General features: G+C 39.1%; 1 long non-coding RNA gene across 1 annotated transcript; it reads right to left on the bottom strand.

Annotated features, from left to right (window-relative positions):
• Window positions 1-4,240: 4,240 nt before the first annotated feature.
• LOC123585038 lies at window positions 4,241-9,579 on the bottom strand. The gene is made up of 2 exons (XR_006705864.1): window positions 9,396-9,579; window positions 4,241-5,067 (listed from the first exon to the last, which is right to left on the bottom strand). It is a non-coding gene; the product is annotated as an uncharacterized LOC123585038 (long non-coding RNA).
• Between the last annotated feature and the right edge of the window lie 967 nt (window positions 9,580-10,546).

Raw genomic sequence — 10,546 nt, 5'->3', positions numbered from 1 at the left:
CAGGTGTTAAGAAAACTTGGTATCTCAGAGCAGTAATTATCGACTTGCCAAAGCACAGGATTAGACCTGGATCTTTCCAGGTGGGTGTGGGATAAACCAAGTACCGATGTTCCTCCAGGCGAGAAGAATGGACGCTGCTGGAGGACGGGGGGCAAACCACGATATTGATACGAATTTGAAATGATAATCAAGGTTGAGCATCCACGTGTGTTCTGAAGCAAAGATATCCTTGTGAAATAATAATGATGGCTCATCAGAGGATACTTAGGTAGTGGGGGTAGGAAAGTAGAAAATAGGTCATTATCTGATGTATAAATTTCCTTTAATGCGAGCTTCCCCATATGCAATAGAATTAACTATTCTACAGAATAATAGTGAGTCCGACTTCCACTGGACGCTTCACAAATTACCCCATTACCCATTCTTAGCCTTTTTGCTTCTGACTACCAGCAAAATGTTGCCGTCCTCACATTCTTTAGCACAATGTCTCCCTTAACATTTTCTTTCAGTTTTCATCCATTTCTTTACAATAACCCTGCCATAATTCCTCCGCAGCTGAAGGTCACTTCAGTTGCATTTCTGCTGAGTGTTTTTATTACCATGTTTCATGGATTTCATAGTTCCGCTAAGACCAAGCATTACCAACTCTCCAGCGGGCACCGTTATCTGTAAAATTAGACAAGGGGGCGTCAGCTGACAGCTCATAGGATGATTACGATTACGACTAAGTTCATATTTGTATAAATTCTATGTATCTTCGTGGCATCCTTACAGTGTTGTTACAACATTATTGACTAGATTCCCTATGCTGTGCTTTTCATTCTTGTGACTCACTTTATAACTGGAAGTTCGCACCTCTTATTCCCCTTCATCTACTTCACCCATCAGTATTTTGAACCTCTTGAAACTTTCCTCTCTCTTTCCTCTTTCGAACCTTATGAAGATCCTACAATGTGGACCAGGTATCTATTGGTACCTCCAGCTTCTCTTAACTGTGGCTACTGAAAGTTTTTGAGTTTCAGAGTTTCACACACAGTGGTACAGTTGGGAATAGGATCAGTGTAATAGACACTGAAAATTAAGGAATTACCTTATCAGATATGAAGGATAACTTGCAAAAGATAACCCACGCAGCCTTCTGAATTCTCCAGATTGTTGTGTGGGACTTGTATTTGTGTGTTGGGGCAAGGATGTTGCCCTTGAATTATTAGGTCTCATGCTGTGGAGTGGTGTATAATTTTGGCAGGTACCTGAAGGTCTGTGTCCCCCATAGAATGAGACGCTTGGGGGAGTGAAAATGGAAATCTCACAGTTGGGAACTATTAAGCAAAAAATAAAGTGGAGTAGCATAAACTTTGAAAATTTTTTTTTTAATTTCTTTTTTTCAACGTTTATTTATTTTTGGGACAGAGAGAGACAGAGCATGAACGGGGGAGGGGCAGAGAGAGAGGGAGACACAGAATCGGAAACAGGCTCCAGGCTCTGAGCCATCAGCCCAGAGCCCGACGCGGGGCTCGAACTCCCGGACCGCGAGATCGTGACCTGGCTGAAGTTGGACGCTCAACCGACTGCGCCACCCAGGCGCCCCAACTTTGAAATCGTTTAGATACATTTCAAGGACGTTTTAATTTAATCAGTCACAAAAAGTCATGGATAAACCTTAAAATCTTAGTAGAGAATAATTTTGAAAATAAAACCATAAGCTACTCGGCCCCTTTCTACACATTACTCTGAAGTATTAAAACTAGATGCTTGCTGCTCTGTAAAGATTGAATTTTTTTTTACAACTAACTCAAATGCTGTAGGATTAGAGTTATTGCTCTTTAGATACTAAATAATGAACGTCCCAGCAGGGCAGTTGTGTGAGTTACATATGATGGCATAACCATACATCAAAGCAATTCAAGTTAAGAAACACGTATTACTTCCTGGGACAGAACATTCTCTTAAGATTATAGATAAAGAACGTTCTCGTAAGGAAGGAATAAAAGCTAACTTGACTTTGAGCAATGGCAAGAATTTTGTTTTTGAGGATTTAAACACGCCCCTGATCCTATACCTTTCTTTCTCTCTTAAGGCCTTTGATTTTCCTTCTTTATAATTGTAATGTCTCTGAGAGTCTGTGTATGCATCTGACATACGACTTCTTTATGTAAGGAGTTTACTCTGGGTGTTTGTTAAAATGGATGCACTAAATATTATAGCAGTCATGTCATGAAAAACTATGGCATTTGTCACTATTAGAAGGGTTTGAGACAGAAGAACTATGAAAAGAGTAAGAAAAAGACGTACTTGAGCACTTAGAATTTGTTTCTTAGGTTAAATTCAGGGAAAATATTTTTGTCCAAGCAAACGATCAGCTTATCTGAAAAAGTGGCCATTTCTGGTAGGATGCTTACTGCTAAGTATTTGTTAGCGACAGAAGCTGTCCGACGATGGCTTCATTTAATGACTGGAGAGTGTTTGAAATAGGGATATGATGCCACTGATCACAAAATATGCCAATCGATTTATTTTTAGGAGTGGTGTTGGGGTCGTACTTAATGAGCAAGGTAAGAAGCACTTGGAAAGTCTCGTTAACTGTGTCAACTTTCTATTTAAGTTGTTAAAAATCATAATTCAGTATATATTTGCCTGGAAGAGCAATACATTTCTCCTAGGAACAATACATTATAGGACTCTGAGTCTCACTCTTGAGAGAAAGGATAGGGGTTCTGCCTGGCCTTCCGGGCAGCCTTATCAGATTCAACTAATAGGTACTATGTCACAGGCACAAATTTATCCCACTAACATGTAAGAAAAGCTTTTCTTATTTATTTAATTATTTATTTATTTTAAAGAGAGGGAAAGTGAATGGGGGGGAGGGGCAGAGAGAGAGGGTGGGGGCGGGGAGAGAGAGACAAAGAGAGAGACAGAGAGAATCTTAAGCAAGCTCCAAGCCGTGTAGAGCCCAACTTGGGGCTCGATCCCATGACCAGAGCTTAAATCAAGTCGGACAGTAAACTGAGCCACCCAGGTGCCCCCAAGGAAAGCGTTTCTATTACCTGTTCCCACGAAGAGACTGAAGCTGAAAGAGAGAGAGAGAGAGTGAGAGAGAAGTGATCCAAAACTCTGGTTTTGAAATCCGTAGGGCCACAGCTGATGACACCCATTTGAAAGTAACCGTAACAGTATACGGAAGGTGTTAAAGAGCAGATCACCAATAAATGGGAGTAAGAAACACTTTGGCAATTCTACACCCTCTCGCTTTGGCTTCCAATGGCGAGAAAAGAGGTATTAGTGTGTGTAGAACGTGGCCCTAAGTTTCTTAGTGTGACTAACCTGGTCTCTGGTCTGACGAGATCCAAGGTACTCCACTAAAATGGAAAACACTGGTGGGGGAACAAACGGTTGGATATAGAGGGAGGGCTCATCATTGAAAATTCTTTCTATACCCTTTATACATTTTGGTAAAACTGCCTGTGAACTCACAATTGTACATACCTTTGAAACGATTCAGGGTTTTCTGTTTGCTGCATATAAGCAGGGCCAAAGCTTTAATGTCTGACTCAATTTTCTGCCGCCTATTCACGAGTGCCCGACATGACTGCACTAAATTAGAAAGTCTCCAGGTTCGTGTGAATGCACGCATCTTAGGGTACCTTTTCGCACAGGCCAAACCCAGGGTAGGTCTGCATTGAAGTACTTCCTCTGTAACGTGTTTCCATTGGAAGCGAAAGAACAGCTTGCATAAGGGGGGGGGAGGCTGTGTCTAATGATTGGCACAGATATCTTACACTGGCGAACTGTATTCGTTACGTGGTGTGTATGTAGGTTGTGCAGTGTGGTGCCGTTGTGTATTGCTGTATGCTTTCTTGTCAAACGATTCACCCTCACGGTGTTTATTCCTGAGCCTGTTCCATTAACATTCCTTATCTTCGGTCGTGCCTTCAAAACCTGTTGTCTTTAAAAAGTTAATTGAGAATACTTCTGGCCATAAACTTTAAATATGTCCCCCACCCCAAAACTATTTGAGAAGCAAATGTGGTTTTAATTTTCTATAACTATTTATCTTGTAGCCGTGCAAAGTATTTCCTGTGGGTGGTTTATATTCCTATCCAGGTGAAGGGGGTTGCCAGCGGGAGGGCAAAAAAGAAACTTTAACAAGGCTCCCCCAAAGTAGTGTTTGGAAACTATTCATTTGACCTTGAGTGACAGAGCTTATGCCTTGCAAATTGATTAATACAGATACAATATCAAATCATTTTTCATACAATTTTTTAATGTTTGTTAAGTGCTGGAGCAGTATGTAAACAGAGTATTTGGCATTTTTATTAGGCTGCGGAACTCAGTCATTTCCTTTGCAACAACATCTCATAAACTATTTTGACAGTCTAATAAACTATAAAAAGCTGTGGTAAAAACTGGCTCTGAATGTTATAACCGTACAAAATGGAAAGAGCAAGAGAAAACATCTATCACCGGGATTATTATCACTGTTGCTATGGCAACCCGGTTGCAATGGCAATATCTCCACGGCTCTGCTGTTTGTTATCATCTTTCTTGATTTTACATCATTGAAATTGTAGTAATTACACTGTGCCTGATGAAAAATGTATGCTGTCATGGCAACTAAGTCAAATATTCTTAATCATTTCACCTCTTCAATCTAAAATGTAATTGTTTGTCAGTAAAATAGGTTATACAGAAGGCTTCTATGGACTTATGATTGCCTTAAGTGTTCTGCAAAAAACCAGCGCTTTTAGGCTCAAGACCCTGAGCTAAACTAATAGCTTGACATGGTAAACAATGACTCATTATAATAAGTAAGCAGCATTAATTGTAGAGTGGCTTCTCCAGTGGGGTAAAATTATAAACCACGGCGACTTTAATACAGTCCTTAAAAATCAAAGACACAGGAGAATATTTGCAGCCATCCTAATATCTTCAGTAAACTGTTTGAATCGTAGGTTATGTTCATTTTGGTGTGCCCCACTTATGTTTTATGAGTCGATTTCGTCCGATGAATATACTATAGAAGATTTTCTTCACACTGTGTGCGATTAAGGCACAAAGAAACGATCCCTTCTGCAAATATGAAAAGAAATAAATTAATCAGCTGTAAATAAAATGCTTTTCTAACTAGAGCAGGTCAGGTAGAAGCCCATCAGCGATTCCTTAAACTAGTATGTTTTGTGCAGTGTTTTCAAAAGAACGTGATTTTTGTGTCATATCTCCCTCTGTATCTGGGTAATACGCATGTCCTATTAGAACAGAATAGAAGAATCGATATGTAAAGTTGTGCTAGAAAATGACAAATTTATCCTCTTGAGTGGCAACCCTTAAATAAACAACAAAATTTCAGTAGTATGTGGAAACAATAGCACATGTTTTTATAATTACCTATTCTATTTCCTCAGAAGGATGGAAATTTTGCTTGAGTAGGAAGAGAAAATTGAGTCTAAGAAATCTTTTGTGTTGATAACAACAGAATTTCTATAGCTCAGTTCGTATTCCTCTTATATAGTTTTTGATGGAATGATGCTATAAATGAGAGCAACAAAATAAATCATTTTATGTTTTTCATGAATTTATGAATGGTGTAATTATCTTTATTTGTATCTTTAGATATATGTACTTTACATTAGGAAACACAAGATAAGCTAAATGTTATATTCTCTAGGTTTTACATTCATGAGAAAATTTTACTGCGCAGAGAAAATTATACACTTCTATTTCAAACCTAGCTAATCATAATTCTTCCCACTATATACCTATATTTCTCCTTTTTGTTAGCATGTCATTACTTTTACATGAGAAACAGGTACTAGCTAGCTGTAATATGATTAATCCATTTCTGCCAAAAGCAGAAGATGTCTTTGCTATTGTAAAGGCCGGATTTTATCAACTCTGGGGGAGGGGTAGAGAAATGAAATGCAAGAATGTATTTTCAGTGCTTGAGTACCAATGTATTTACAGTGATGATAGTAATTTGATTGTGACGGTGACTGTTTGCTTCATTTTTAATGGATTTAATCATAAAATTGCTTTAAAACTTATCCGGTGCTCCTACGTGAAAACAAAATATTACACAAATAAAATGAATATAAGACCCTGAGATGCAAATGACTTGTTATTAACAATAACTTCAGGTAAAAGCAAAATCTTTTCATGAAAACATCAGAAAAGCACATTTAAAGAATCGACTGAACATGTTCCTCATACCTGCTGTAAGTTACAAAATCATGCAGCCAGGGACACGTTGTGTCATTCAGGTAGAAAATAAACAGTAGGCACTTCCAAATGTTAAGGATATTCAACAATTTAGCATCAGAACTCTTGAAGGTTTGAATTAGGACTTGATAAAAACATCCTATGAGCAGCTGTCCCCAGCCTAGAGACACCAAAACGGCACAGTAACTAGAATCCTGGTATTTGATCATATATTTTAATACCGTAATCAGTTTCCCCAAACAATGACACTACTTTAAACTCTAGCTTCCTCAAGAATATGTCTGCAGGTGGATGTGTGGTACTAAATTAGCAGCCAGCTAGAGTCACAGATCCTGTCCCTGCCCCCCTCCCCTGGGGATACGGTTGATACGAGACTGTGAAACACAGAGAGAGGAAAATAGATGTATATAAATATACATATTTAATATGTATAAAAATAGGAGGAAAGAAAGGAAAGTCCATGGCTCTATATTAACTTAGGGCCTTTTTCTGGCTTGCCTTTGGCCTGAGCCTGCCCCTGATTCTCTATTTTCTAATTAAAATTCCTGTGAGAGGTGGATTGGCTTGTCTCAATCTTGTTTGGGCCAGATTTCCACTCTAACTCTCCATTAGCCGCTGGCCGACTTGGAGAAGAATGTGACCATTCAGCAGCTCTGCTCCTGGGACGTTGCTCCTCTTGGCCACTCAGCTCTGTCCAGGAGGAGGTGGCATCGCCCGGGACAGGAGGCTGGCCCAGGACCGACCCCCTCAGCAGGAAGCTGAACTTCCAGCTTTTCAGCCAATACTAACCGGGGCACAAACGATGCACCCGTCACTGTTGGAGGCGCTGGGGGGGTTTCGTTCGCCCCCAAATCCCTGCCCTGATGGAACACAGCAGCTGCCCTTTGCAGAAGCTGTCACCCGTTTTCACATAAAACACATACACTCCTCCATCCACCTCGTGATGGTGGGGAGCAACCCAGTTAAAATAAACAAAATCGCGCTGCACACTCTGAAGTGTTACAGGAACATGAGAGATCATTATGATTTAATCTAATTTCTCCTCCCCTTCAGGAAATTTTCTCCTCCATTCTTCTCACTGTCAGTTGCAAGCTCGGGGAATTCAAATTAATTTAAAGATTAGACTGAGTAAAACATAATTAGGAAGGTAAATGTGCAGGGGAGAAAAGGGCAGCCGAAAATGTGTTCCAGGCATGGATGTACATGATGCTGGTGTTTCTGCATTTTTACATGACCTGCGTCACAGTCTTCGGCATGGATAACCTGAATCTGATGAAAGTTACCCAGGAAATCTGCGTGAATGGTAACAATAAGAAGTTAAGGATGTTAGAAGCAAATTCCAAAGACCTCCCAGCATAAAGTTATTTTAAAAAGATAAGTTAAATATGGGTTTTCGTTTTGTGTGAAGCAGACACCTTTGACAGAATATAGTTTATTCTGAAAATATCGATATATCCTGGATTGCAGCTGTATTTCAGGCCTAGAGTGTTTCCAATGGTTCCCTTAAAAGTTACAACTCCAGCAATGTCGTGTACAATGGAGTATTTAAGACCTAAATTATTTAAATCTGTTGCTCAATCCACGTGTGTTTGTGTGTGTATATGAATGTGTGTGTGTGTGTATTTTAACATTTATATGATGATACATTTCAAGTATCTTTTATTAACCAGAAGCCTCTGACGCCTAGATAAAACTCCTAAAGATGAAATTCTCTCTTTATAAACTTCAGGGGAGTTCCTTTAGAATTCCGGTTTGTTAATATTTGTATTGCTTATTATTTTCCTGTAAAACAGACTATTGAATTAATCAGAATTAAAGAGCACCACATTGGAAAGGGTTTTATATCTGGAAATCAAAGTATCCACACTCTTCTCATGAGATAAGAGATACAGAAACTTGAAAAAAAAAAAAACATGTTGCCTCTGTGAGTCACAAGTTAAATATTAAATATTTCTTACAGCCTCCGAGGCAAAAATACTATTAAGGTATTGAAAATCTGAGCAACCTTTCTGTGCCACATTTAAACTTCATTGATGGAGCTTTTAGGTCAGAATGAAACTTCCAGATTCAGTAATGTGAATTTCGTTTCATTGTATAACCTTCTTAGAGCTGCCTGAAGGCTCAGACTAATAATACTTCTAATAAACGACAAGCTTTTTAAATATATGGACTCAGTCCAGCATTTGAGCTAAGAATGTTTGAAAAGGCAAAATCTCATTTTTTTTCTACCTTATTTAGATATTGGAGTCTCAAAGTAAGCACTAAAAAACTAGTCTGGTACTTGACAAATACAAATTTTAGAAGTGTATACTCTTTTATAGGTAAAAGTTGCTCAATCAAACTCATAAGTAGGCAAGCCAAATGAGTATCAGCATGTTTAATATCATTCTAATAAATTTCCATATTAAATAGAGCTAAAATTGTCAGGTCGCTCAAGTTGTATTAATGTGACACAAAAAATGGCTCCATTCAGTATGGCATTGGGTAAACGACAGGATCAGTCTTCGTGACGTCATGGCCCTCTTCCTAACAACGTATGTGAACGTGTTGTGTGAATACTTATAAGAAATCAGAGAAGGGCTTTAAAAGAAATGCTAAAAACTAAGAGAAGCAAATCCGTGTTTGTCATCTACTTCTATATTTTATTTAGAAGCATATTAAAATATTAGTGGGTTTCTTACTCTCAGTAGGCACCTGTGGTTTAGGAGATCAAAGTCAGAATCTCCAAACTGGGGAACAGAAGACAGAGAAGTGCAATCCAAAACGTTTTCTTGAAAAGCAAAACGAAATCTCATTTCTCTGATCCCTGAAATCTCCTTCTTAAGAAACAAACCAAAACAAACAAGCAAACAAATAAAAAAAAAAAAATCCACGCATTTCTATTGGATCAATGATTTAGGTTCTGCTTCCATTGAATGAAAATTTATTGTGATCTAGGACATAGGAAATACACTCTTGGGTTAGGCCCTCAGTCTAACTGTTAAGAGACAGAAACTCAGAGTTTTACTGTCCTCTCGAGTGTCACCCTGGTATCTTCAAAGGAAGGTCCTGGAATGGGTAAGGAAGCAATGATTCTCTTGGAAGAATATATACTCCTAAACTCTGAGGGAACCATCAGTAGATTGTCTTTTTTTCCTGCGACTACGTATTTTATAAATGTCTTGAAAATATTGTCTCAGTACCCGTCTTTTGTTCGTCTGTCTTGTTTTCAGTTTGAAGTAACTGACAATGTAAAACAAACTAACTTCAGCTAAAAAAAAAAAGGAAAGGAAGAAACTGGTGAGCAAGTTCAAGGCAAGCTGGCTTCGGGAACCCATTTCCGTAAGCCTGGATTCTATTTCACCTTTCACTTCTGACTCTGGCAGGACAGAGTGAGCCCCTTTGGTGGAAATTCTAAGAGAAACCTTCATTCTGCTTGTCACCTTTACGGGGGCTCAATCACTGGGGGGAGGGGGAGGAATCCTCGTACTCTGATTCAGGCCTAGTTTATGACCTCTTCTCTGGATTCTGGATTCTGGATTCTGGGCGGTACAGCCTCTTCCGAGACATGGGTCTTAAGAGCAGAGAAAGCATGGATCCCCAAATGAAAGTGCAGGTATGTGGCTAGAGGAAGGGGGACAGAGGCAGGGAGGCAGCCTGCAAAGGGCCACCACGAATGTCACTCCGACATCTGTATCCCGTCAAAGTGATTACGTTTGCTTTCCTCCTTTTGTGGTTTCTTCTTTCCTGCCACACATGGGATTCCCTCTCAGCAAAACCCGGACTCTCGCTTCCGGGTTGTATTCGGTGAGTGATGCAATTGTATGTTTGGGTACCATAATCTGTAGTTTCATGCAGGGAGTTAACTACAACAGGATGGGGCATAATAGTGATATCACAGGAAGGAAAGGTAGCTGGCTTGGAAGCCCTTGGGTGTGTAGGATTCTCAAAGGTAATAATAATAGAAGGGCTGTGAGTAGCTTCAAATTACTTTTTCTTTCTAATTGGCAATTAGTTCTAATTAACTTTTAATTAATATTCAATGTTTTCTTTAACAAATGGAACCCTGATGAGATCACATCTGTTAATACCGCTCCGTTTCTATTTTGGTATTCTACAATTTTCCATTATGACTGTAGCAAATGCAACTTCAGATAAGTGATCACCTTTTAGCTAGGATGAAAAGGTGGCCTGATTTAAAGTCACTGCACTTTAAATGTGATTTTGGCAAAAACTAAGACTCTATGAAATTGGATTTTGTTCTACAATCTTAAGAGATGGTATCAGGAATTAGAAGGTACAGCCACTTTTGTGCGGCCTCAGTGACAATTCTTTTCAAGTATTGCAAGCTGTA

This window comes from Leopardus geoffroyi, chromosome C3 (genome assembly GCF_018350155.1).
Source record: "Leopardus geoffroyi isolate Oge1 chromosome C3, O.geoffroyi_Oge1_pat1.0, whole genome shotgun sequence".
In the NCBI taxonomy this organism is placed as follows: Eukaryota; Metazoa; Chordata; class Mammalia; order Carnivora; family Felidae; genus Leopardus; species Leopardus geoffroyi.
Note: the sequence above shows the minus strand (reverse complement) of the source record. Positions and strands in the feature narration are given on the sequence as shown.